The sequence below is a fragment of the Pongo pygmaeus genome, chromosome 8 (genome assembly GCF_028885625.2).
Source record: "Pongo pygmaeus isolate AG05252 chromosome 8, NHGRI_mPonPyg2-v2.0_pri, whole genome shotgun sequence".
Lineage (NCBI taxonomy): Eukaryota > Metazoa > Chordata > Mammalia > Primates > Hominidae > Pongo > Pongo pygmaeus.
Genome location: NC_072381.2, coordinates 96,903,399 through 96,931,017, shown reverse-complemented (window position 1 = coordinate 96,931,017; position 27,619 = coordinate 96,903,399). Strand labels below are relative to the sequence as shown.

Genomic DNA, 27,619 nt, shown 5'->3' with positions numbered 1-27,619 from the left:
GCATTTTTTAGCAACAAAATATCTATTTTTAATTTTAAAAATTGTTTGAATTTTTAATTTTTTGGGTACATCACAGGTGTATATATTTATTGGGTATATGAGATATTTTGATACTATCACTCAATGCCTAATAATCATATCAGGGTAAACGGGATATCAGTCACTTCAAACATTTACCTTTGCATTACAAACAATCCAATTATACTATTTTAGTTATTTTTAAATGTACAATTAGATTATTATTGACTACAGTCACTGTTGTGTTATCAAATAATAGGTTTTATTCATTCTTTCTAATTATTTTTTGTACCCATTAAACATCCCCCACCCACTTCGCTTCTCAGCCTCTGGTAACCATCATTCTACTATCTCCATGTGTTCAATTGTTTTAATTTTTAGCTCCCACATGTGTGAGAATATGAAAAGTTTGTCTTTTTCTGCCTGGTTTATTTCACTTAACATAATGATCTCCATTTCCATCTATGTTATTGCAAATGATAAGCTCTCATACATTTTTTATGGCTGAATAGTACTCCATTGTGTATATGCACCATGTTTTCTTTATCCATTCATCTGCTGATGTACCCTTAGGTTGTTTCCAAATTTTGGCTATTGTGGACAGTGTTGCAATAAGCATGGGAGTGCAGATCTCTCCTCAATATACTGATTTGCTTTCATTAGGGTATATACCTAGCAGTGGGATTGCTGGATCATATGACAACTCTATTTTTAGTTATTTGAGGAACCTTCAAACTGTTCTTCATAGTGGTTGTACTAATTTACATTCCCACTAAAAGTGTACGAGGGATCCCTTTTCTCCATATCCTTGTTGCCATTTGTTATTGCCTGTCTTTTGGATAAAAGCCAGTTAAGCTGAGATGAGATGATATTTCACTGTAGTTTTGGATGAGCAAAGAAAATGTTTTTTACATTTCTCTGATGATCAGTGATATCAAGAACCTTTTCACATGTCTATTTGCCATTTGGTTTGTTGTTGTTGTTTTTTGTTTTTTTGAGACAGAGTCTCACTCTATTGCCCAGGATGGAGTGCAATGGCACGATCCTGGCTCCCTGCAACCTCTGCCTCCCGGGTTCAAGCGATTTTCGTGTCTCAGCCTCCCTATAAGCTGGGATTACAGGCGCCTGCCGCCATGACTGGCTAATTTTTGTATTTTTAGTAGAGATGGGGTTTCACCATGTTGGCCAGTCTGGTCTTGAACTCGTGACCTCAAGTGTTCTGCCCGCCTCAGCCTCCCAAAGTGCTGGGATTACAGGCGTGACCCACCGCGCCCTCTTCTATTTGCCATTTGTATGTCTTCTTTTGAGAAATGTCTATTCAGATCTTTTGCCCATTTTTAAATCAGATTATTAGACTTTTTTTTTTTCCTTTTGAGTTGTTTGAACGCTTTATATATTCTGGTTATTAATCTTTTGTCAGATGAATAGTTTGTAAATATTTTCTCCCATTCTGTGGATTGTCTTTACACATTGTTGATTGTTTCCTTTGTTGTGCAGAAGCTTTTTAACTTGATGTGATCCCATTTGTCCATTTTTTGCTTGGGCTATTTGTGCTTCTGGGGTATTACTCAAGAAATCTTTGCCCAGTCCAATGACCTGGAGAGTTTTTCCAGTGTTTTCTTTTAGTAGTTTCATAGTTTGAGGTGTTAGATTTAAATCTTTAATCCATTTTGACTTGACTTTTGTATATGGTGAGAGATAGGGGTCTAGTTTCACTCTTCTGCATATGGATATTCAGTTTTCCCAGCACATTTATTGAAGACGGTGTCCTTTCCCCAATATGTGTTCTTGGCACCTTAGTCAAAAATGAGTTCACTATAGATGTATGGATTTATTTCTGGGTTCTTTATTCTGTTCCATTGGTCTATGTGTCTGTTTTTATACCACTACCATGCTGTTTTGATAAGTCAGGTAATGTGATTTCTCCAGTCTTATTCTTTTTGCTCAGGATAGCTTTGGCTATTATGGGTATTTTGTGGATCTGTATAAATTTGAAAATTGTTTTTTTCATCGATGTTTTTTAGTTTTCATTGTAGAGATCTTTCACTTCTTTGGTTAATTCCTAGGTATTTAATTTTATTTGTAGCTATTATAAATGGGTTAATGGGATTACTTTCTTGAATTCTTTTTCAGATTGTTCACTGCTGGAATATATAAATGCTTCTGATTTTTGTATGTTGATTTTGTATCCTGTAACTTTACTGAGTTTTGTTTTGTTTTTTTGAAACAGGGTCTCACTGTGTCATCCAGGCTGTAGCACAGTGGTGTGATCAGGGCTCACTGCAGCCTCAATCTCCTGGGCCCAAGCAATCCTTCCACCTCAGCCTCCTGAGTAGCTGGGACCATAGGCATGCACCATCATGCCCAGCTAATTTTTTTTTTTTTTTTTGAGATGGAGTCTCCCTATGCTGATCCTGAACTCCTGGGCTCAAGCAATCCTTCTGTTTTGGCCTCTAAAATGTTCAGATTATAGACATGAGCAACTGCAGCCAGCCAACATTACTGAATTTGTTTATATGTTCTAAAAGGTTTTTGGTAGTCTTTAGAGTTTTCAAAATATAAGATCATATAATCTGTAAACAAGGATTATTTGACTTCTTGTATTCCGGTTTGAATACTCTTTATTTCTTTCTCTTGTCTTATTGTTCTACCTAGGACTTCCAGTACTATGTTGAATAACAGTGGTGAAAGTGAACATCTTTGCAGTGTTCCAAATCTTAGAGAAAAGTCTCTCAGTTTTTCCCTATTCACTATGATGTCAGCTGTGGGTCTGTCGTATATGGCTTTTATTATGTTGAGGTATGTAACTTCTATATCCAGTTTTTTGAGGGTTTTTATCATAAAAGGATGTTGAATGTTACCAAATGCTTTTTCAGCACCAGTTGAAATGATCATATGCTTTTTGTCCTTCACTCTGTTGATACGATGTATCATATCACATTGATTTGTGTATGTTGAACCATTCCTTCGTCCCTGGGATAAATCCCACTTGGTCATGATGAATGATCTTTTAATGTCTTGTTGAATTCGGTTTACTAGTAATTTTGTTGAGGATTTTTGCATCAATGTTCATCAGGGATATTGGTCTGTAGTTTTCTTTTTTTGATATGTTTTTCTTTTTGGTATCAGGATAATACTGGCCTTGTAGAATGAGTTCAAAAGTATACCCTTCTCTGTTTTTTGGAATAGTTTGAGTAGGATTGGGATCAGTTCTTCTTTAAATGTTTGGTAAAATTTAGCAGTGAAGCCATCAGGTCCCAGGCTTTTCTTTGCTGGAAGATTTTTTATTATGGCTTTGATTTCATTACTTGTTATTGTTCTGTTCAGGTTTTGGATTTCTTTATGATTCAATATTGATAGGTTTTATGTGTTTAGAAATTTATCCATTTCTTCTAGGTTTTCCAGTTTATTGGCATATAGTTGCTCATAGTAGCCTTTAATGATCCTTTGAATTTTTTTTTTTTTTTTTTTTTTTGAGACGGAGTTTTGCTCTGTTGCCTAGGCTGGAGTGTAGTGGTGCGAACTCAGCTCACTGCAAGCTCTGCCTCCCCGGGTTCACGCCATTCTCCTGTCTCTGCCTCCCGAGTAGCTGGGACTACAGGCGCCCACCACCACGCCCGGCTAATTTTTATATTTTTAGTAGAGATGGGTTTCACTGTGTTGGCCAGGATGGTCTTGATCTCCTGACTACGTGATCCGCCCGCCTCGGCCTCCTAAAGTGCTGGGATTACAGGTGTGAGCCATCGCGCCCGGCCGCGATCCTTTGAATTTCTGTGGTATTAATTGTAACGTCTCATTTTTCACTGCTGATTTTATTTGAATCTTCTCTCTTTTTTTCTTAGTTGGCTAAAGATTTGTCAATTTTGTTTATCTTTTCAAAAAATCAACATTTTGTTTCATTGATCTTTTGTGTTGCGTTCTTCATTTCAATTTCACTTAGTGCTGCTCTGATCTTTATTGTTTCTTTTCTTCTTCTAACTTCAGGTTTGCTTTGCCCTTGCTTTTATAGTTCTTTAAGATGCATCATAAGTTGTTTATTGGAAGTTTTTCTACTTTTTTGATGTAGGTGCTTACAGGTTTATATTTTTCTTAATACTCCTTTGTTTTATTCCATTATTTTTGGTATGTTGTATTTCCATTATCATTTGTTTCAAGAAATTTTTCAGTTTCCTTCTTAATCTCCTCATTGGCCCACTGTTCATTCAGCTGCATAGTGTTCAATTTCCATGTGTTTGTATAGTTTCCAAAATTCCTCTTCTTACTGATTTCTAGTTTTATTCCATTGTGGTTAGAGAAGACGGTTGCTATTATTTCAATTTTTGAATGTTTTAGACTTGTTTTGTGGCCTAAGATATGGTCTATCCTTTAGAATGACCCATTTGCTGAGGAAAAGAGTGTATATTCTGCAGCCATTAGGTAAAATGTTCTGTCAATGCATATTAGTTCCATTTGGTCTATAGTGCATATTATGTCCGATATTTCTTTGTTGATTTTCTGTTTGGATGATCTATGCAATGCTGAAAGTGGGGGTGTTGAAGTCTTCAGCTATTATTGTATTGGTATCTATCTCTCTAATATTTGCTTTATATATCTGGGTGTTCCAGTGTTGGATGCACATATATTTACAACTGTTATATCCTCTTGATGAATTGACCCCTTTATTGTTATAAAATGACCTTCTTTATCTCTTTTTATAGTTTTTGTCTTGAAAACTATCTATTTTCAGTTTGTATGTGTCTTTATATGTGAAGTGTGTTTCTTATAGGCAAATTGTTGAGTTTTGTTTTTTAAATCCATTCAGCCACTCTATGTCTTTTGATTGGAGAGTTTAGTCCATTTGCTATCAATGTCATTGACAAGTAAGGACTTACTCCTGCCATTTTGTTATTTGTTTTCTCGTCTTTTCCTCCTTTTTTTCCCTTCTTCCTGTCTTGCTTTTAGTGAAGCTGATTTTCTCTGGTGGTATGATTTAATTTCTTGCTTTTCACTTTTTGTGTATTCATTGTATGTTTTTCGATTTGAGGTTACCATGAGGCTTGCAAACAGTATCTTATAACCCATTATTTTAAACTGATGATAACTTAACATGGATTGCATAAACAAACAAAACTAAGAAAAACTCCACACTTTAACTTTGTTCCTCCTTTTAAAAAAATTTTTTGTTGTTCCTATTTATACTTCATTGTACTATGTCTTGTAAAGTTGTAGTTATTATTTTTGATCAGTTCATCTTTTAGTATTTATACTTAAGATATGAGTATTTATACATCACAATGACCCTGTTACAATATTCTGTGATTTTCTGTGTACTTAATATTACCAGTGAGTTTTGTACCTTAGGATGATTTCTTTTTTTTTTTTTTTTTTTTAAGATGAAGTCTCGCTCTTGTCCCCCAGGCTGGAGTGCAATGGCACGATCTCGGCTCACTGCAACCTCCACCTCCCGGGTTCAGGGAATTCTCCTGCCTCAGCCTCCCGAGTAGCTGGGATTACAGGCGCCTGCCACCATGCTTGGCTAATTTTTGTATTTTAAGTAGAGACGGGGTTTCACCGTGTTGGCCAGGCTGGTCTTGAACTCCTGACCTCAGGTGATCCATGCACCTCGGTCTCCCAAAGTGCTGGGATTACAGGTGTGAGCCACTGCGTGCGGCCTCAGGTAATTTCTTATTGCTCATTTTGCTCATTCACATCCTTTTTTTTTCAGATCGAAGAACTTTCTTTAGCATTTCTTGTAGGACAAGTCTGTTGTTGATGAAATCCCTCAGCTTTAGTTTGTCTAAGAAAGTCTTTATTTCTCCTTCATGTTTGAAGGATATTTTTGCCAGATATGCTAATCTAGAGTAAAAGGTTTTTTTCCTTCACCACTTTAAATATGTCATACCACTTTCTGCTGGCCTATAAGGTTTCCACTGAACAGTCTGCTGCCAGGAATATTAGAACTCTTTCTCTTTCTTTCTTTCTCTTTTTTTTCTGCTTTTAGGATCCTTTCTTTATCCTTGTCCTTTGGGAGTTTGATTATTAAATCGCTTTAGGAATCTTCTTTGTTAAATCTGCTTGTTGTTCTATAATCATCTTATACTTGAATATTATGTCTTTTTCTAGGTTTGGAAAGTCCTCTGCTGTTATTCCTTTGAATAAACTTTCTAGCCTTATTTCTGTCTCTACCTCCTCTTTAAATTCAATAACTCTTTGATTTGCCCTGTTAAGGCTATGTCCTAGGTCTTGTAGGTATGCTTCATCCTTTTTTATTCTTTTCTTTTTTGTCTCTTTTGGCTGTGCATTTTCAAATAACCTGTCTCCAAGCTCACTAATTCTTGCTTGATCAGTTCTGCTGTTAAGAGACTCTGATTCATTCTACAATATGTCAACTGCATTTTTCAACTCCAGAATTTCTGCTTTTTAATTATTTAAATTTATTTGTTAATTTTATCTGATAGGATTCTGAATTCCTTCTCTTGAATTTATCCTGAATTTCTTTGTTTCTTCAACACACTATTTTGAATTATCTGTCTGAAGGATCACATATCTCTGTCTTTCCAGGATTGGACCCTGGTGCATTATTTAGTTTGTTTGGTGAGGCCATGTTTTCCTTGATTCTTGTGAATGTTTGTCGGTTTCTGAGCATTGAAGAGTTAGGTATTTATTGTAGTCTTTGCAGTCTAGGCTTGCTTGTACCCACCCCTGGAAGGCTTTCCAGGTATTCAAAGAGACTTCAGTATTGTGATCTAAGTTTTTCGTCACTGCAGCCATATCTGCGTTAGGGAGGACCACAAGCCCAGTAACACTGTGGTTCTTGCATATTCACAGAGGGACAATGTTGGTGGTCTTGGATAAAATCTGGAAGAATTCTCTGGATTATCATGCAGACACTCTTGTTTTTTTACTTCCTCCAAAACAAACACAGTTGCTCTATCTGTGCTGAGCTGCCTGGAGCTGGGGGAGGGGTGACACAAGCACCACTGTGATCACCACCACTGGGACTGCACTAGGTCAGACCTGAATCCAACATAGCACTGGATCTCACCCAAGGCCCACTGTATCTACTCCCTGACTATTGCCTATGTTTGCTGAAGGCCCTAGGGCTCTATAGTCAGCAGGTGGCAAAGCCAATTAGGCTTGTGTCCCTCCCTTCAGGGCAACGAGTTCCCTTGGACCCTAGGTGGGACCAGAAACGCTAAGAGCCAGGGTCTGGGGTTGGAAACCTGAGATATGTACCTGGTGCTCTATTCTACTGCAGCTGAGCTGGCACCCAAACCACAAGACATAGTCCTTCCCACTCTTCCCTCTCCTTTCCCCAGGCACAGGAGTCTCTCCCCTCAGTCACCACCAGCACAGGTCCATGAGGAGTACTCCTACACTACCATTGATGTTCCCTTAAGGCCTAAAGGCTCTTTAGTCAGCTGTAGTGAATGCTGCCAGGCCTGGGACTCACCCTTCAGGGAAGTGGGTTCTCTTCTGTCCCAGGGTAGGTCTAAAAATACCTGCCAAGAACCAAGGCCTGGAATCAGGAATCCTATGGGCCTACTACCTGGTGCTCTACCCCACTGTGGTTGAGCTGGTATCTAAGCTGCAAGACAAAGTCCTGTTACTCTTCCCTCTGCTTTTCTCAGGCAGAAGGAGTCTCTCCTTTTTGTCATCACAGCTGTGAATGTGCTGGGTCACACCGCAAGCCAGCACATCTGAGAGTCTCACCCAAGGCCCATGGTGTGTTCTACCTGGTTACTGCAGCTGATTATTCAGGGCCCAAAGGCTCTTTAGTCAGCAGTTGGTGAATCATGCCAGGCTTGTGTCCTTCTCTTCAAGGCAGTGGGTTCCTTTCTTCCCAGGGTGTGTCTAGAAATGCTGTCTGGGAGCTAGATGTGTTAGGACTCTGCCTGGTACCCTATCTTACTGAGACTGAGCTGGTACCCAAGTCACAAGACAAAGTTGTCTTTACTGTTTCCTCTCCTCTCCTCAAACAGAAGAAAGGGGTCACTTTTGGAATGGCAGACTATGCTGCCTGGGATAGGGGGAGTGGTGGTGCAAGCATTCCCTTAGCTACCTTGGCTGTGCCTGACTAGGTGCATGTCCCTCCATGTCCACTGGCTCCAAGCCCAGCACAGCACTATGACTTGCCTAGGACTGGGAGTCCTTGTTGCCTAGACTGCCTTTCAAGTTTCCTTCGAACCCCAGGGCACTTTAGCCCACGGAGGTGAGGCTTACGGAAACTCAGGTTCCGACCCCTGGGATGGGTGATTTCCCTCTGGCTAGGGCTCATCTCAGTGCTGCCTCTGTGGGTGTCAGCTGAGTTCTGCACAGTGTTGGCAGCGCTAGTTCCAATGCAGCATCCTATAATTGCTGTGCTCTTCCTGACCCCCAAGCACACAGATTCTCTCTCTGTGCAAGAGATGGGGAAGGGGTGGTGTCAGCAATTTAAGACTGTTTTTCCTACCCTCTTCAGTGCCTCTTTCAGAGATATGGAGTTAAAAACCAGGCACTGTGATCACTCACCTGATTTTTGGTTCTTATGGAGGTGCTTTTTTCTGTAAATAGTTGTTGAATTTGGTGTTTTTCTGGGGAGAATGATCAGTGGAAGCATCTATTCAGTTATCTTGTCTTGCCTCCTCCAAAATATTTTTAAATTAAAGTATGCACATTGGTTTTTTTTGACATAATGCTATTGCAGAGTTAATAGACTGCAGTATAATGTAAACATAACTTTTATGTGCACTGGGAAACCAAAAAATTCATGTGATTTCCCTTTATTGTAATATTTGCTTTATTGTGGTGTTCTGGAACCAAACTTACAATATCTCTGAGGCATGCCTGTACTTAAAAATGGTTAATACAGAGCCTGGGCGAGATAGTCTTTACAAAAAATATAAATATCACCCAAGTGGGGTGGTGTGTGCCTATAGTCGTCCTAGCTACTCAGGAGGCTGAGATGGGAGGATCTTCTGAGCCCAGGAGTTTGAGGCTGCAGTGAGCCATGATGTCACCACTACACTCCAGCCTGGGTGACAGAGTGAGATCTCTGTCTCAAAAAAAAAAAAAAAAAGAAAAAAAGAATATGGTTTAAAAAGGAAAGCAAATGAAGTCAAGTATATTAGCCTGTTTGTGCTGCTATAACAAAATCCCTGAGAGACTGGGCAATTTATAAACAATAGAAATTTATTTCCCACAGTTCTTGGACTTGGCTGGGAAGTCCAAGAAGATGTTGGCATCCCTTTGGTGGAGGGAGGGGAGTCGGGGGAGGAGAAAGGGATGGTTAATGAGTACAGAATAAAAGAATGAATAAGGTCTAGTATTTGGTAGCACAACAGGGTGACTATAGTTAATAATAATTTAATTGTACATTTAAAAATAACTAAAAGTATAATTGGATTGTTTGTAACACAAAGGATAAATGCTTGAGAGGTTAGATACCCCATATTCTATGATGTGATTATTACGCATTGCATGCCTGTATCAAAATATCTCATGTATCTCATAAATATATACACCTACTATGTATCCACAGAAACTAAAAATAAAAAAATAAAAAAGATTGATGTCTGTTGAGGGCTGCTTTATGCTTCCAATATGGTGCCTTGTTGCTGCATCCTCTGGAGGAGATGAGCACTGTGTGAAGGTGAAAAGGCAGAACAGTCCCTTCAACCTTGAGCTCTTTAATAAGGTGCTAATACCATTCAAGAGGTTAAGATCATGACTTAGTCACCTCCCAAATGCCACACCTCTTAATACTGCAGCATTAGGGATTAAGTTTCAACATGAATTTTGGATGAGATAACATCATTCAAAACGCAGCAATATCTTTTCTTATGTTTATGGTCTATTTGTATTTCCTTGCAGTAAAAAGCTTATTTTTCTTTTGCCCATTTTTGTGTTATGTTGTTTATCTTTTGCTACTGATTTGTAGGCATTTTGTATCTATTTTGGATATTAATCTTGTATCACTTGTATGTGCTGAAAAATATCTTCCCCAAGTTTGTAGTTTGTTTTTTCACTTCCCCAATGAAAAGATGTCTGAATTATAATATAGTTAAATTTGTACATCCTTTAATCAAGTTTATTTATGAATTCTCCCTTACCTCAAGGTTGTAAAGATATTATATTTTCTTCTAAAAGTTCAAATTTTTGCTTTTAACATTTAAGTTTTTAATCTTTATGGACTTGATTTTGGGTTATAGTGTGATATTCAATTTCTTTTATTTTTTCCCCAGGAGAATAACAGATAGTCCTCATACCATCTAGTAAGTGTTTTCTCATTTAAGAAGAAAGCTGCAGTGCCACATCAAGCTTCCATATAGACTCTATTTCATTCCACTGATTGATCTATAGATTCTTCCTCCTACACCATACTATCTTAATATTGCTTTATAATAAGTTTTGTTGCCTGTTAGGGCAAATCTTCCACTATATTCTTCTTTGCTTTTCTTGAGATTTTGATCTCCCATATATATTTTGGAATCAGAGGCTCAAGTTCTTTGAAAACCCCATTTGAATGCTGATGAGACTTGCACTGAATTTATAGTTGACTATTGTGATTTTAAAAATATTGAGTCCTCTCATCATTGAACATGGTATATCTCTTCATTTATTTTCTTCTTTAAAGAATTTCAGTAGAGTTTTACAGTTTCCTTCATATAGGTCTCACACATCCTTGTTTTATTGCTATAATAGTAAAAAAAAAAAAAAGTATGGCTTATCAAACCAGTGTAAAAAGATATTTTTGAAGCACTTTGATACATTTTAATTTGTACTGGATATTAGATGATATTAAGGTATTAGCATTAATTGGATTAGGTTATATGCTAAAATCATGTTCATTATGATAAAAATAAAAGGCCTTTATTAGAAACTCATATGCATTTACTGGTAAGGTGACATGACATTTGTTTAAAATAGTTCATATGACATAATGTCACTATTTTTAGTTTTAAGTAGTTCATTAAAAAAGTTAGGGGAGATGAAAGAAGAATGGCCAAGTGTTGATAATTGTTGAAGTGAAGCTGGGTAATGGGTATGTGAGAGTTCATTACGCTATTCTCCCAATTTTTGTGTATATTTGAAAAGTTGTGTAATAAAGACTCTAATATTATATTTTTGAATTATTTTTGCTGAGGTGTAGAAATTATATATATGGAAGGGAAGGGATTGTTTTATTTATATATACATATATATATAGAGAGAGAGAGAGAGAAAGAGAGAACCATTTTGCCAAACTCTCTCATTGTTTCCAACAATTTGTCTCTTGTTTTGGGTGTTCTAGACAGTCTTATCATCTGTGAATGTGAATATGTGGAAAAAATTTATCCTTTTCCAATCCTAGGCCTTGCTGGGTTGGCTAAGACCTCAAATATAATATTGAGTAAAAGTATTAATGTTGGGCATGCTTGTCATGTTCTGGTTTTTTAAAAGACAGCTAAGTTTCAATACTAAGAATGATGTTTTTCTTTTTTTTTTTTTCTGTTTTCCTTTTTCTATACCGAGACCCTCACTCTGTTGCCCAAGCTGGAGTGTAGTGGTGCTATCATAGCTCACTGCAGCTTTGAACTCCTGGGCTTAAGTGATCCTTCTATTTCAGCCTCCCTAGCAGCTGGGACTACAGGCATGTGCCACTATGCCCGGGTATGATGTTTTAAAAAAACATTAGCTTTGGTAATGTTTTAGTAGTTATGAATAGATGTTGAAACATAATCAGATGTTGAATTTTATTAAATGCTTTTTTTCTTTTTCTTGTTTTTTTTTTTTTTTTTTTTTTTTGTGTGTGTGTGTGTTTTTTTACGATGGAGTCTTGCTCTGTCACCCAGGCTGGAGAGAGCAGTGGCACCATCTCGGCCCACTGCAACCTCCCCATCCTGGGTTCAAGCAGTTCTCCCCTGCCTCAGCCTTCTGAGTAGCTGGGATTACAGGTGTGTGCCACTATGCCTGGCTAATTTTTGTATTTTTAGTAGAGATGAGGTTTAACCATGTTGGTCAGGCTGGTCTTGAACTCCTGACCTCGGGATCTGCCTGCCTTGGCCTCCCAAAGTGCTGGGATTACAGGCGTGAGCCATGGTGTCCAGCCTAAATGCTTTTTTTCTACACTTATTGAGATGTGTTTTTTTTTGTTCTGTTCACATAATCAATTATGTTTATGGATTTTCTAATGTCAAACCAATCAATAATTTAATTTTTTTCCACAAAGTAAACAATGAGCCCAAAGAATTGTTCAGAAAAATTCTACCAAACTGTCATTGAATAGATTATTCCAATCTTGTTCAAACTTTCAGAGACTAGAAAAAGAGGAAATACTCCCTAAGTCTATGAAACTAGTATAACCAAAGCAGACAAAGAAAGAAACAAGAAAGAGAAATTACAAGCCAATTTCACTCATGAACATAGGTGTAAAATTCCTGAATAGAATACTAGCTAACAGAATCCAGAAAAGATTGTGTGGAACCAGTGGGTGCTTGCAGCAAACACCCCAAACAAACAAACGTACAACAAATAACTCCAGGGGTACTTATACATATAATTAAAGCAACTATAGGACTGACTCTGACAAGTAGTTTTCTTAACTTTAAACAGAATACTTTCCCTTGCCAACATTTATTTTTCTCTTCATTATAAAGGGAATTGAACAGCTTGGACTTGGAGACAGTGAATTAAAACAGAAATAAGAAGGCGGCAGAAAAAGACTATACCAGATTGAAATGTGTTGGATATTCATATCCACCCAGCACCTCAGAATGTGGCCATGGAGGAGGGAGACAGAGATTGGAGTGACGCATCTTCAAGCCTAGGAACACTAAGGATTGCTGGTAACCACCAGAAGCTGGGAGAGGCAACAAAGTGTCCTTTCCTAGAGCCTTCAGAGAGAGCGTGGCCCTGCCAACACCTTGATTATACGCTTCAAACTTCTAGAATTGTGAGAGAATAAATTTCTGTTGTTATAAGCCACCTAGTTTGTGGCCTTTTGTTATGGCAGCCCTGGGAAACTAATAAACATGATAGTACTGGGAAGTGGGATGCTGCTGTAGAAAATACCTAAAAATGTGGAAGTGGCTTTGGAACTGGGTAGTGGGTAGAGGCTGGGAGAATTTTTAGGTGCATGGCAGAAAAAGCCTGGGTTGCCTTAAAGAGATTGTTGGTAGAAATACTGAAGTTTAAGGGGCTTCTGGTTAGGGCTCAGAAAGAAGGAAGGAGAGCTATGGAGAGAGCTTCTATTGTGTTAAGGCATATATATATATATAACCACTAAAAGAATGTTTCCGGAAATAATGAGCAATAAAGGTGCTTCTGGTGAAGTCCCAGATATAAATGGGGAACATATTCTTGGACACTAGAGAAAAGGCAATCCTTGTCATAAACTGGCAGAAAACTTGGCTGAATTATGCTCTACTGTTCGGTGAAAAGTAGAACTTGTAAAAGAAGAACTTGGATATTTGGATTAGGAGATTTCCAGGCAAAGTATGAAAGGTGCAGCCAGATTTCTCTTTGCTGCTTACAGTAAAATGAGAGAGGAAAGAGATACATTGAGAAATGCACTGTTAAGGAAAAAGAAACCAAGAGTTGATCATTGGTAAGATTCTTACGCTATCCTAATAGTATGCTATGAAAAAAGAGCTAAGGTGTAGCTGGACAGCTGTTTGCGATAGACATTAGGTGTGTGATTTAGGGATCCAGTCAACCATCTCAGTAACAACCTGCAATAAAGATGGGGTTATCCAGGAAGGACCCATGGAGCACCTTCATGTCTAACAATGTGAGACTCCTTGACATTCATGAAAGACTTACATGGTTTTTGAGAATTTTATACCAGCAGAAACACTGCCAGCCTGGACTGAAAGGGACAGAGACAAGACAAAATGAAGGAGGAATGACTTTTGAGGGCAGAGCCATGGATGCAGAGGTCAGAGAGAAAGGAGTTCCTGCCTCAGTGGGCCCAGAGGACATAGCATCCAGCCACAAAGGATTACTCTTAGGCTTTGAAACCTGAGGGAATTTGCACTGCTGGGTTATGAACTTGCTATAGACAAGTAAGTCCTTCATTTCTTCCAATTTTTTAGTTTAGGAATGGGAATGCCTGGCCTATGCCTGTTCCATCAGTGTATTTTGAAAGCAGGGAACTTGTTTTCTAGTTTCATAAATCTGTGGATGGAGAATAATTTTGCCCTGGGATGGACCATACCCAGAGTTTCACCCATACTTGGTTTAGATTATATAGATAATGATATTTGGAACTTTACTGGTGGATGTTTAGGGGAGATTTTGAATTTAGAGTTAATCCTGGAATTGGTTAAGACTTTTGAGGATATGGGGATGGGGTGAATGTATTTTGTGCATGGGATGGGTGTGAGTTTTGGGGAAGCAGAGGGCAAACTTTACTGGGTTGAATAGTGTCCCTCCCAAATTCATATCCATCTGGAACCTCAGAATGGGACCTTATTTGGAAATCAGATCTTTGCAAATGTAATTAAGATGTATATTAAGATGAAGTCATATCAGATTAGGGTGGGCCCTAAATGTAATCACTGCATTTAGTGATTACATTAAAGGAAGAGGAGAGGGCACACAGGGAGAAACTCATGCGAGGATTGCTGGCAACCACTAGAAGCTAGAATAGGCAAGGCAGAATTCTGCCATAAAGTGTTTCAGACAGAGCATGGCCCTGCTGACACCTTGATTTGGAACTTTTCATTGCCATAAATGTGAGAGAATAAATTTCTGTTGTTATGAACCACCAGGTTTATGGCACTTTGTTACAGCAGCCTTGGGAAGCTAATAACACAGTTAGTTGTAGGAAACACTTGTCAAACATAGGAACCCGTAGGATTGAAAGCTTATCAAAAGCTCACAAGAGAACAACAGTCTAGGCAAGTGGATTACATGAACAAGTATTAAGGGAATTAAAGAGTTTTCTTTTATTTATTTATTTTTTTTCTTTTATTATTATTATTATTATTATTATTATTATTATTATTATACTTTAGGTTTTATGGTACATGTGCCCAATGTGCAAGTAAATTACATATGTATACGTGTGCCATGCTGGTGCGCTGCACCCACCAACTCGTCATCTAGCATTAGGTATATCTCCCAATGCTATCCCTCCCCCCTCCCCCCAACCCACAACAGTCCCCGAAGTGTGATGTTCCCCTTCCTGTGTCCATGTGTTCTCATTGTTCAATTCCCACCTATGAGTGAGAATACGCGGTGGGAATTAAAGAGTTTTCTAAGTGACTTCTACTCATGTGTGATGTTGTAGGAGTTTGGAAATAACACCACTGTACAACTGATTTAATGAGGAAGCTTTGGTTTGGCATTTAACTTGCTACCTAATGGGAACTGATTACATGTCTATTTATTTTTTCATTATTTGTATTCCTTTAAGTTTTCTTGATAAATAAGGATGATTTCTTTTCAACGGCTAGGGTACTTTTAGCTATTTTATGTTCATGGCAGAAATTCTAGCATGTTTTATTATTGCTAAAGCTGATATTATAGAAATACATTCTCATGATATTTTGTAAAAACTTTCATATTTATTTATTTTCACAAAATGTTGCTATAAACTTGAAAAATAGAGGTGAGCAGAAGGGAAATATAGAGCAACAAAGGTTAAATACACGAACATACATTAACGTTTGTGTCACAGCATGATGCTTCAGGAAGAAGAGGTGGAGATACAGTTGAAGAAGAGCTGGAGACTAGTGTGCAGGCCATTTATTAGGCAGTGGTCTTGGGATCAGCACTTTGGAAGGGAGGGAAAGAAAGCAGAATTGGGTAGAGGGAGAAGTTGAAGTGTGATCAATTAATCAACCTGATGACAAGCTCTGGATCTGGGATGGCTCTTCAAAATTGTCCCTAGTTGAAGCAAGAACAGGCACCTCTCAATCATTGTATATGAGCTACTCTTGGAAGGAGGTATCATCTTGGACCTCCAGTTTTCTTTTGCCACAGCAATCCCCAAAGAGGACTGAGAGCTGAGGAGTGTCTTCCTGCAGCACTTTAGCAGCTGGGGGAGCAAATCTTCCATTCCTGGAGAAGAAATCTGGGTGGCATATTGCAGCATCTATCACATGTAGATACAGAAAATTGAGTCAGTCATAGCCCTCAGTTGACGGCACTTTATCACCATTGTTTTTGCAATATCCCCTTTCTTTTCTTTTTTTCCCATTCAATTGACTCCCAGACCCATTCTTCTTCCCTGACATGTTTGGTATATACCCTTGGATATGTGTGTATCTTTGAAAAATATATAATACTGTTTTGTGTATTTATGTGTTTACATTTACATCAGTGGTATTGTGCTATAGTTTTTTTCCCCATTTTCTTTCAAAATTACATCAATGATATTGTACTACTGCTATCTGTAATTCTGCTCGTCGCTTTTCTCGTTCAACACTATGTTCTTGAGGTTTATCCGTCTCATTGTACATTCATCTAGTACATTGCTTCCAGATGCTTCATTTTTATTTACCTATCTTTTTGTTTTGTTTTGTTTTTGTTTTTTTCCTAGGCTCTGGGGTGTTTTTATATTTACCTATCTTTTTAAGTGACAAATACCAAAGTTAACCCCAACTACCATAACCAATGTTTGTACATGTTCCCTCTAGGTGAAAAGCTTTTAAAAACTGGTATTTCTGGTTTAAAGTGTATTCATGTATTAAGCTAACTGCTATAACTCCTGAAATATCAGTGGCTTAACATAATAACAATTTCCCACTCACATAAAGTCCAACTGTCAGCAGGGGCTGGGGCACACTCCATGCAGTCATTCAGGAACCTAGGCTGGTGGAAGCTCTGCCATCTTTTGCTGTGGTTTTAAGTGTCACTATCCAGCCAACTATGAGGAGAGAAAGTGAAGGAATGATTGGTGGATTTTTACAAGCCAAGCCTGAAAGTGGTGTGTAATCATCACTCTTTCCACATTCCATAGGCTGAAAGTCATATAATTGCACCTCACCAAAAGGGAGGCTGGGAAATATGGTCTAGCTGAGCGTCTAGGAGAAAAAAAATAGGTTTGCTGAATGTCTGGCCAATTTCTGCCATAGTTCACTCTTCTGGTAAATAGCATCTGTTTTATTCTTCTTCCCACACATAAGATACACCTTATCTTAAGAGTGACTGCTCAAAGTATCATTCAGTCAGTGCATCCAATTCAAGTTCTAGGATTTCCTAGTGATACACAGTTCTTTCAGTCATAGAAGTGGCTTCTTGTGGTCAAGCCACCTATGAACTAAAGAGATAAATTATTTGCACCTATTCTCATTCTTACTCCCACATACCTAATACATTCATTAGTGACAGGGCTAGATGGCTACAATTAAGAATTCTTAACTTGAAAAGAAAAATAATGGGAGACACATAGTAATTGCTGGTTCATTACAATGATAAAATCCTCTGAGGCATGCATTGTGAATTCCTCTTACCTGGGGTGTGGGCTAGTTTGTAATTAGAGCTGGATTCTACTCCCTTTGAGGCATTCTCTTATCCACTGTGTTTCATGGTTCTTGAGTTTTTCCTGCCGGATGTTCTTCCTTGTCTATTTTTTACGGCCATACCTGAAGAGGTTGTTGAGGAATATGTCCTTGGAGACTGCACAGCTTTCTGAGCCTGCTTTCAGCTATGCAAATTTCAGAACCTGACTTTTTTGTTTTGCTTTGTTTTTTGAGACAGTTTCCCTCTGTCACCCAGGCTGGAGTGCAGTGGTGTGATCTTGGCTCACTGTAACCTCCGCCTCCGGGGCTCAACCGGATTTTGTGCCTCAGCCTCCCAAGTAGCTGGGATTACAGGCATGTGCCACCACGGCCAGCTAATTTTTGTATTTTTAGTAGAGATGGGGTTTTGCTATGTTGGCCAGGCTGGTCTCAAACTCCTGGCTTCAAGTGATCCGCCCACCTCGGCCTCCCAAAGTGCTGGGATTACAGATGTAAGCTGCCATGCCTGACCTGTGTTTTTTGTTGTTGTTGTTTGCTTTTTTGTGACAGGGTCTCACTATGTTGACCAGGTTGGTCTTGAACTCTTGGCCTCAAGCAATTCTTCTACCTCAGCCTCCCAAAGTGTTAGGATTACAAGAAGTTATTTTAAGACTAGAATAGTCAAAAAAATTTTTTTTTAGTCCAGTTTCTGTTGTTGACTCCATTTGTTAGTTTTTGTTTTTGGCAAAATAATTCCTTCAAAAACTTAATAGAGTTCTGATCAATTTACTTCTAGTCAATTCCATATGTCTGTAACCACACCTAAATTATTTAATAAATGTAATTCTAAAACCTGTTTCATTTTTGCTTTCTTGCCACCATGCTTTTCTCAATGGCAGCTTCTGATCATTGCATTATATTCGATCATATGCTTATATAGTTTCCTTATCCATTACTTTATAAAAGGACATGTAAGTTTTCTCCAACTCTTAGTTACCACAAACAACTGCAATGAATATCTTGTGTATGTCTCCTTGTATATCTCTACAACTGTTCTTTGGGGTAAAAACTCATTAGAGGAAGTGCTACATCATAACATTTACATGTATTTAATGTTATTAAATACTGCCTATTTAATGTTATTAAATACTGCCATACTGTTCTCCAAAATGGCAGCACCATTCCATCCAACCATAGACAGTTTTCTAGTATCCCCACCTGCACTTAGTATTATTTAATAACATAGGAAGTGTAAGATGGTCTCTTATTATCTTAAATCACTGTATGGATATGTCAGTCCTCCCCTGACTAATCAATAAAAGCAATTCTAATTAAAATTTTAGAATTTTTGAGGAAATCAAACTTTTTCTAATATTTATATAGAATAATTAAGGAGTAAAAATTAAGAAAGTCAATTTTATAAAAAAGGGCAGAGAAAGGAGCCTAATCTACAAGACATGAAAGTATATTATGGAGTTATAATAATAAAAACTTATGTTTTTGTCAGAGGAACAGGAAACTAGACCATTGGAACATAATTTACTTATTTATTTTTTTGAGACTGGGTCTCACTCTGTTGCTAAGGCTTGAGTGCAGTGATGCGAACTTGGCTCACTGTAGCTTCAACCTCCTAGGCTCAAGTGGTCTCCCACTTCAGCCTCCCAAGTAGCTGGGACTACAGGCACGTGCCACCATGCCTGTCTAATTTTTTGTGGAGATGAGGTCTCACTATGTTGCCCAGGCTGGTCTCGAACTGCTTAGCTCAAGCTATCCTCCTGCCTAGTTCTCCCAAAGTGGTGGGATTACAGGCGTGAGCCACTGAGCCCAACCTTGGAACAGAATTTAAAACTCAGATAGACCCATGGGTGTATGAAAATTTTGTAAATAATAACAATAATAAGGTGGAAGGTAATATTATTTGTTTACAATCTTCCTTCCTGGCCCCTGCCATAGTTTCATTATGGACAAGCTTCCCGGACCTAAATGTTTATCTCTCTCTCCCCACTCACTCTATACAAAAATAAACTCAAATGGATCAAAGACTGTATGGCAGGTACACCTGGCAGCAATAACTTAAGCATACCTTAAGAATGACCCTCTGGTTTAAGAATGTATGTTCAGACTTCTGAGCTAAGGAACCTGGGAACAGCCAACCCACAGATTCATTCCTTATCTGTGAGGAACATCTGAACCCTCTGGGATATCCTGTGGAACTCAGGTAGCGTAGGGGATCAAGGTACTTTGTTTTGGGTTAAATGAAGGTTGCCAGGTGGAGATTGCTAGGGGAAGGGTGCTACGTGAAAATGCTATATAAACTGCATGCTTTTTATAAGCAGTTGTGGTTCTCCTGCCCAGTCTGTTGCCACCGGACTGTCCTGTATATAAGTCTTCTCAATAAGCCCTATGTCTTGTTCACTGGCTCTGGGCCTCTTCTTCAGCCTCTGTTGACTGAAGTCAATAAGGGTCTGGCATGACAAAGACCTAAATATGAGACCAAAACTATAAAACTAGCTAGATAAGAGGAAAAAGTTCTAGTGTTCTATGGTACTGCAGGATGACTATAGTTAACAATAATGTATTACATAGTTTCAAATATCTAGAAGAAGGATCTTGAATGTTCCCAGCACAAAGAAATGATAAATGTTTGAAATGATGGATATGCTAATTACCCTGATCTGATCACTATACTTTGTATGTATCAAAACATCACTGTAGGCTGAGGTGGACGGATTGCTTGAGCCCAGGAGTTCGAGACCAGCCTGGGCAACACGGTGAAACTCCATCTCTATTAAAACTGCAAAAATTAGCCAGGTGTGGTGGCATGTGCATGTAGTCCCAACTACTCCAGAGGCTGAGGTAGGAGGATGGCTTGAGCCTGGGAGGCAGAGGTTGCAGTGGGCCAAGATCATGCCACTGCACTCCAGCCTGGGGGATAGAGCCAGACCTTGTGTTGAAAACAAACAAACAAATAAACAAACAATCACTATGTACCCCATAAATATGTATAATGATTATGTATCAATTAAAATACATAAAAGATAGAGCTTATGAAAGGAAATTGAATTGAGAACTGGGGATTTGAGATAAAGGAAAAAGCTAATAATTACATTAAAAAATTTAAAAAGTGGGGTTTAACATGGATAAATGATGATAGCTTGCTAAGAAATTAATATTATCAACTCAGTTCTGTACATCTGAGGTTAAAAAAAGCCTCTGCTAGTAATTCACTGAGCTATACCACTTTTGGAAAGAATTCCACTTTTATTTTATAGTTTGATTAAGTTGTCTATACCAACATAAAATAAATTTAACATTTTTGCTTCAATCTTGAATAAAATTTGTTTTCAATGTATTTTATTAATTGTACATTTTGTTTTTTATTTTGCATATTTATTTTTCTCATTCGTTTCTTGATAAAATAGTCCAATGACATATTCTCTTGTTAATTTAAATTCATGTTTTCCCATAGGGCACACTAACTACTATACAGTTTGGATTTAAAGTCCATGATATACCTGATGAAAAAAATGAGAAACTCTCTTATTTAGCAGTCTAACTTCCTGAACATAATCAATAGCTTCATTGAAAGGGAAGATCTAAACTCTGTGGTTAGGACTTCTACTTTTAGCCAGGCAGAGTAACTTAACGGCAGAAAAATGCACCCTTTAAGAAAAAGTATAAAAATTGGATTTAAAAAAACCCAAAAGCTCTTTATGGGTATTGGGAAGCTGCTAAGGCAATGCAGAACTCGAGAGGTCAAGATTCTGGAGAGATGAGAACCATGGAGAGCTGAAAGGACATTCTGCAGCAATGTTTTCCCATGGGGAGTTTCACAATTCTGGGCTCAAGGAATGTCGCTGAAAACTCAGTAAAGGGCCTGGGGAAAGGGCTTTTGCTGGAAGACAGAGTAGCCATCAGAGCATTTGTCAATCCTGTGGGTGTGAAGAAATACATATTGTAGACTGGAGGGACAGAAAGCTGGGCCAAGCAATTGACCATTTTTTTTTGTTTGTTTTTTGAGACAGGGTTTCCCTGTTGCCCAGGGTGGAGTGCATTGACACAATCACAGCTCACTGCAGCCTCAATCTCCGGACTCTAGTGACCTTCCCAATTCAGCCTCCTAAGTAGCTGGGACTACAGGCACATGTCAGCATGCCTGAATAATTGTTTTATTATCATTATTATTTTTTGTAGAGACGGGGTCTCCTTACGTTGCCCAGGCTGGTCTCAAACTCCTGAGTTCAAGAAATCGTCACACTTTGTGCTGGGATTACAGGATTGAGCCACCATGCCCAGCAAGGTGGGTTTTTTTTTGTTTTTTTGTTTGTTTGTTTTTTTTTCCATTTTGCTGAATTCTGAAGCTGTAAAATTCAGGAACCTAAGAAGCCAGGCAAAGCAGAATGGAGTTCCTGGCAGTTGTACATGGCTGAGGAGTCAAGGATTAGAGTTCAGAACGTGACATGGAGGCTGGAACCTGGAGAAGTCCCAGGCTTTTAGTTGGAATTTAAGCAGCTATGCTCTAGGGTGGTAGTAATACAAAGGTAGAAAGAGGCTGTGTGCAGTGGCTCACACCTGTAATTCCAGCAATTTGGGAGGCTGAGGTGCTTGAGGCCAGGAGTTTGAGACCAGTCTAGGCAATGAAGTGAGACCCTGTCTCTACAAAATATGCATAAAAAAATTTAGCTGGACATGGTGGCATGCACCTGTAGTCCTAGCCGCTTGGGAACCTGAGGTGGGAGAATTGCTTGAGCCCAGGAGTCTGAGCCTTCAGTGAGCTAGGATTTCGCCACTGCACTCCAGCCTGGGCAACAGAGTGTCTCTAAAATAAATAAATAAATAAAAAAAGAGGTGGAAAAAGCCTTAGTAAAACTGCAGCCTAACTTTGAGTTAGCTCAGTTCCTGATTGAATTGAAGTGGCTGGTTCGAATTCTACCTACCTATCAGAGGAAAGGGTGAGCCCTCTCTGGAGATTCCTTCAGCATCCAGAACTTCTGTAATTTTTCAAGAGAGTCTGACTGTCAATCAAAAAGTATCAAGCATACCAAGAAATAGGACAAAATGACGGAGAAAGAGAGAGAGGCAGAGAGCAAGAGAGAGGGGGAGAGAAATAAGACAGGTGATCCAGAATTATAGCTGTCAACAAATATTTTAATATGACTATAATAAATGTATTCAAGAAAATAGAGAAAAATATGGAGAAAATAGATTAAGAAAAAAAAGAATTTCACCAGGGACAAATGGGACGTAATGAACAGGTCTGACATATATGTAACTGGAGTCCCAGCAGACTAGGAAAAACTGGGACAGAAAATGTTCTAAGATGGAAAAAGAAAGTGCAAAAAAAAAATGAAGAGTAATGAAAGAGTTAAATATATGGGTATATATGAATGGATTTTGACTGTATAAAGCAACAATAGTAATGCTGTTTAAAATTTAAAACATACAGAATTTCACCAGTTCTGGTGGCTTATGCTTGTAATCCCAGCACTTTGGGAGGATGAGGTGAGATGATCTCTCAAGGCCAGTTCAAAACCCGCCTGGGCAACATAGTGAGACCCATCTCTACAAAAATTAATTGGGCATGGTGGTGTGTGCCTGTAGTTCTAGCTACTCAGGAGGCTGAGATGGAAGGATCACTTGAGCCCAGGAGTTTGAGGCTGCAGTGATTCATGATCATGCCACTGCACTCCAGCAGCCTGGGCAACAGAGCAAGACACTGTCTCAAAAAAAAGGAAAACAAAAGGAAAAATTTAAAAAATGTAAAATGTATAAAATTGAATATACAATAACAACAAAACAAAAGACAAGATATGGTAAATGGAGTTAAAGTGTTCTAAAGTACTAGCATTGTCAGGGAAGTGGTAAAAAAAAATTTTTAGGCTGTGTTATGGTTAAATTCTGTCCTCCCCAAAAGGTATGTTGAAGTCCTAACTCCAGTACTTCAAAATGTGACCTTATTTGGAAACAGGGTCATTTCCAATGTAATTAAAGTAGAGATGAGGGCATACTGGAGTAGAATGACACCATAGAGTAGAAAACAGCCATGTGAGGACAAGAGATACAGAGAAAATACCATGGGAAGATGGAGGCAGAGATTAGATTGGAGTGATACACCTACAAGTCAAGTGTATTAGTCAGGGTTCTCTAGTGGGACAGAACTAATAGGATAGATGTATATATAAAAAGGAGTATGTTAAGGAGTATTAACTCACATGATCACAAGGTCCCACAATAGGCTGTCTGCAAGCTGAGGAGAAAGGAAGCCAGTCTGAGTTCCAAAGCTCAAGAACCTGGAGCCTGTTTGAGGGCAGGAAGCATCCAGCACAGGAGAAAGATGTAGGCTGGGAGGCTAAGCCAGTCTAATCTCTCCACGTTCTTCTGCCTGCTTTTTATTCTGGCCACACTGGCAGCTGATTAGATTGTGCCTGCCCAGATTGAGGGTGGGTCTGCCTTTCCCAGTCCACTGACTCAAATGTTAATCTCCTTTGGCAACACCCACACAGACACACCAGGGGCAGTATTTTGCATCCTTTAATCCAATCAAGTTGACACTCATTATTAACCATCACACCAAGGAATGCCAAAGATTGCTGGCTGTCATCAGAAGCTAGGAGAGAAGCATGGAACAGGCTGTTTCTCAGAGCCCTCAGAAGGAACTAAACCTGCTCACATCTTGATTTTGGACTTCTAGTCTCCAGAACTATAATATTTTTGTTGTTATAAGCCATTTAGTTTGAGGTAATTTGTTATGCCAGCCCTAGAAAACTAATATAGACTGTAATAAAGTGCAGTATTTAGGCTAATCACCAAAAGAACAACTAAAAAAGTATAAGTAATTAATAGATGGAAAAATAGAATAATATTGCATTATTTAATTAAATCCAAAGGAAAGTAAGAAATGAGAGAAAAAAACTCAGTTGGGTGAGATATATAACAAGTAATAAAATGGTAGACATATTAGTAATGATATTATATATTTCTTATTATATTGTATTAAATGTAAATGGACTGAACATTCCAATTAAAAGATTGTCAGAAATTGGATAGAAAACAAAACTCTGCTATAGCTGCTTGTAAGAAACATAGCTTGATATAAGAACGTAGACAGTTTAAAGTAAATGGATTAAAAAGTATATCATGCAAATTCTAGTCAAAAGAAAATGAATGTAGCTATATCAATATAAACAAGAACACTTTAAGGCAGGAAATATTACTAGAAATAGAGAAACATTTAATGATTTTGAACAGGTGTGCTATAGATTGGATGTTTCTGTTCCCCCTTCAAATTCCTCTATCGAAGCCCTAATTCCCATTGTGATGGTATATGGAAGTGGGGCCTTTGGGAAGTAGTTCATGAGGTTGGAAAGTGGAGTCTCATGATGGGATTAGTGCACTTATAATAAGAGACATGAGAGAGATTATCTCTGTCTCTGCCATGTGAGGATTAAAAAAAGCAGCCATGTGCAAATAAGAAAGAAGGCCTTCACAGACAATGAATGTGCTGGTACCTTGATCTTGGATCTCCTAGCATCCAAAGCTGTGAGAAATAAATGTTGAATGTTTAAGTCATTCAGTCTAGGATGTTTCGTTATAGCTGCCCAAACTGAGTAAGACAGGGTGAATCCTTTAGAAAGATATAACAAGTTTATACCTATATACACTCAGTAAATGGTTTTAAAGTATATGAAGCAAAAATCTTACAGAACCAGGAGAAATAGGAAAACCCACAGTCATTGTGGGATGCTTTCACATAGCTCTCTCAAAAGTTGGTAGAACAAACAGACAAAACATTAGCAACTATATAGAAGATCTGAACAATATGATTAACAAAATTTAACCTAACACACGTATAGAACATTACAACCAACAACAACAGAATATGCATTCAATTCAAGTGTACGTGGAACATTTATTAAAATTGACCATATGCTGAGCCATAAAGTATACATGAAGTTTTCAAAGGTTTAAAACCATACAGATTGTGTCTCTGAAACAGTGAAATCCAGCTAGATATCAATGACAGTTAACTGGAAAACCCTCAACTGTTATTAAATTAAGCAATATAATTCTAAATACATTAGCGCTCAAATAAGAACTTGGAAACTAGATAGTGTTTTGAATTGAATAATAACGAAAATATAACATTAAAACGCATAGCTTCTACTAAAGCTGTGCTTATAGAGAATTTTACAGCTTTAAAATGCATACTATTAGAAAATAAGGAAGGTTGGCCCGGCGCGGTGGCTCACGCCTGTAATCCCAGCTCTTTGGGAGGCTGAGGCGGTCGGATCACGAGGTCAGGAGATCGAGACCATCCTGGCTAACACGGCGAAACCCCGTCTCCACTAAAAAATACAAAAAAATTAGCAGGGCTTGGTGGCGGGTGCCTGTAGTCCCAGCTACTCGGGAGGCTGAGGCAGGAGAACGGCATGAACCTGGGAGGCAGAGCTTGCAGTGAGCCGACATCGCGCCACCGCGCTCCAGCCTGGGCGACAGAGCGAGAGACTCTGTCTCAAAAAAAAAAAAAAAAAAAAAAAAAAAAAAAAAAAAAAAAGAAAAGAAAAAAGAAAAAAAAAGAAAAAGAAAAAAAAGAAAATAAGGAAGGTTGAAATGAAGACTCTAAATATTTATCTAAAAAACCTAGAAAAAACCCAGCAAAATAAATCTACAAAAGTAGAAGGAAGTAAATAATAAATGTAAGAAAAGAAATTAATTAAATAGAAAACGTGCACAATAGAGAGAACCAACACAACGAAAAGTGGGATCTTGGAAAATAATAATAAATTTGACAGCCTCTAGCAAATAAATCAAAGGGAAAGAGAGAAAGAGGGAGATAGCATGAGCAAATGAGAGCAAGCAAGCACACAATTCCAACATCAGAAATGAAAAATGGACATTTCTACAGATTTTGTAGGCATGAGAAATATAAAAAGATGATATTAAACACAACTTGCCAATGTTGTATAGACTCAAAGCTACTAAATAAGTTGCTTCTGTAATTTAAAACCTTCCCATAAAGAAGTATTCAGGCCCAGACAACCTTATGGGTGAATTCTTTCAAATATTTAAGGAAGAGGTAACACTAATCTTACACAACTTCCTCAGATAATATAAAAAGGTAAAATACTCCTAACTAATTTTAAGAGGCTAGCATTACCTTAGGACCAAAGTTTGAAAATGACATTTAAGAAATGAAAATTATACGCCAATCTCTTTCAAAACCAGAAATGGAAGAATTCTAAACAAAATGTTAGCAAATTGAATTTATCAATATATAAAAAGACAATAATCATGACCAAATTGGCTTTTGTTGAGGTTGGTTTGACATTTGAAAATTAATCAGTGTAACTCATCACATTAACAGAAAAAATGGGAAAATCATATGACCTACTATTGGATACAGAAAAAGCATTTGATAATGCAAAGAATAGTTGTGATAAAAACTCTTAGCAAACTAAGAATGGAAAGAATCTCTTTTATAAGATAAGGAGTATTTACAGAAAAACCTAAAGAAAATATAATATTGAAGAGTAAAGTATTTAAAGACATCCCTTTGAGATGGGCAATGAGACAAGGTTCTCTTCTATCACCATTTCTACTAAGCATTTTATTGGAGGTCCTATCCAGTCCAAAAAGGCAAGAAAAGGAAGAAGGAAGCTCACATCAGCTCAGATGACATGAGTGTGTATGTAGAAAATCAAAAGAGTTCATGAGCTATTAAAATTAATAACTGACTTTAAGCAAGGCTGCAAGATACATGATCAAAATAAAAAAATTAATTTGTATTTTATATACCAGAAACAAACATTTGCAAGTGAAAATTAAAAAGATAAAATGTACATTTGCATCAAAACCATCAAATAACTAGGAATAAATATAATAAAACATGGGCAAGATCATGCCAAAAAATTACAAATTATTATTGAGAGAAATTAAAGATAACCAAATTAGTAGAGGGATATAGCATGTTCAAGAATTGGAAAACCCAATATTGTAAAGATGTTTGTATCAGTCAGGTTTCAATCAGAGAGGCAGAACCACTAAGATAAGATAAACAAATAAATACACTTACGCATCTCATAACAAAGTTTTGGTCAATGACAGACTGCATATACAATGTTATAATGTTATAATGGAGCTGAAAACTTTATGCTACCTAGTGATGCTGTAGCAGTGGTAATAGCATAGAGCAAGCATATGCTCTTTAAATATGT

General features: G+C 37.9%; 1 long non-coding RNA gene across 2 annotated transcripts in view; it reads left to right on the top strand.

Moving 5' to 3' along the window:
- LOC129045175 (uncharacterized) overlaps window positions 1–27,619 on the top strand; it is a 106,648-nt gene that overhangs the window by 3,790 nt on the left and 75,239 nt on the right. For both annotated transcript variants that reach the window (XR_010127451.1, XR_010127450.1), the window contains exon 2: window positions 12,615–14,021. This is a non-coding gene — a long non-coding RNA (uncharacterized LOC129045175). The remainder of the gene's footprint in view (window positions 1–12,614; window positions 14,022–27,619) is intronic.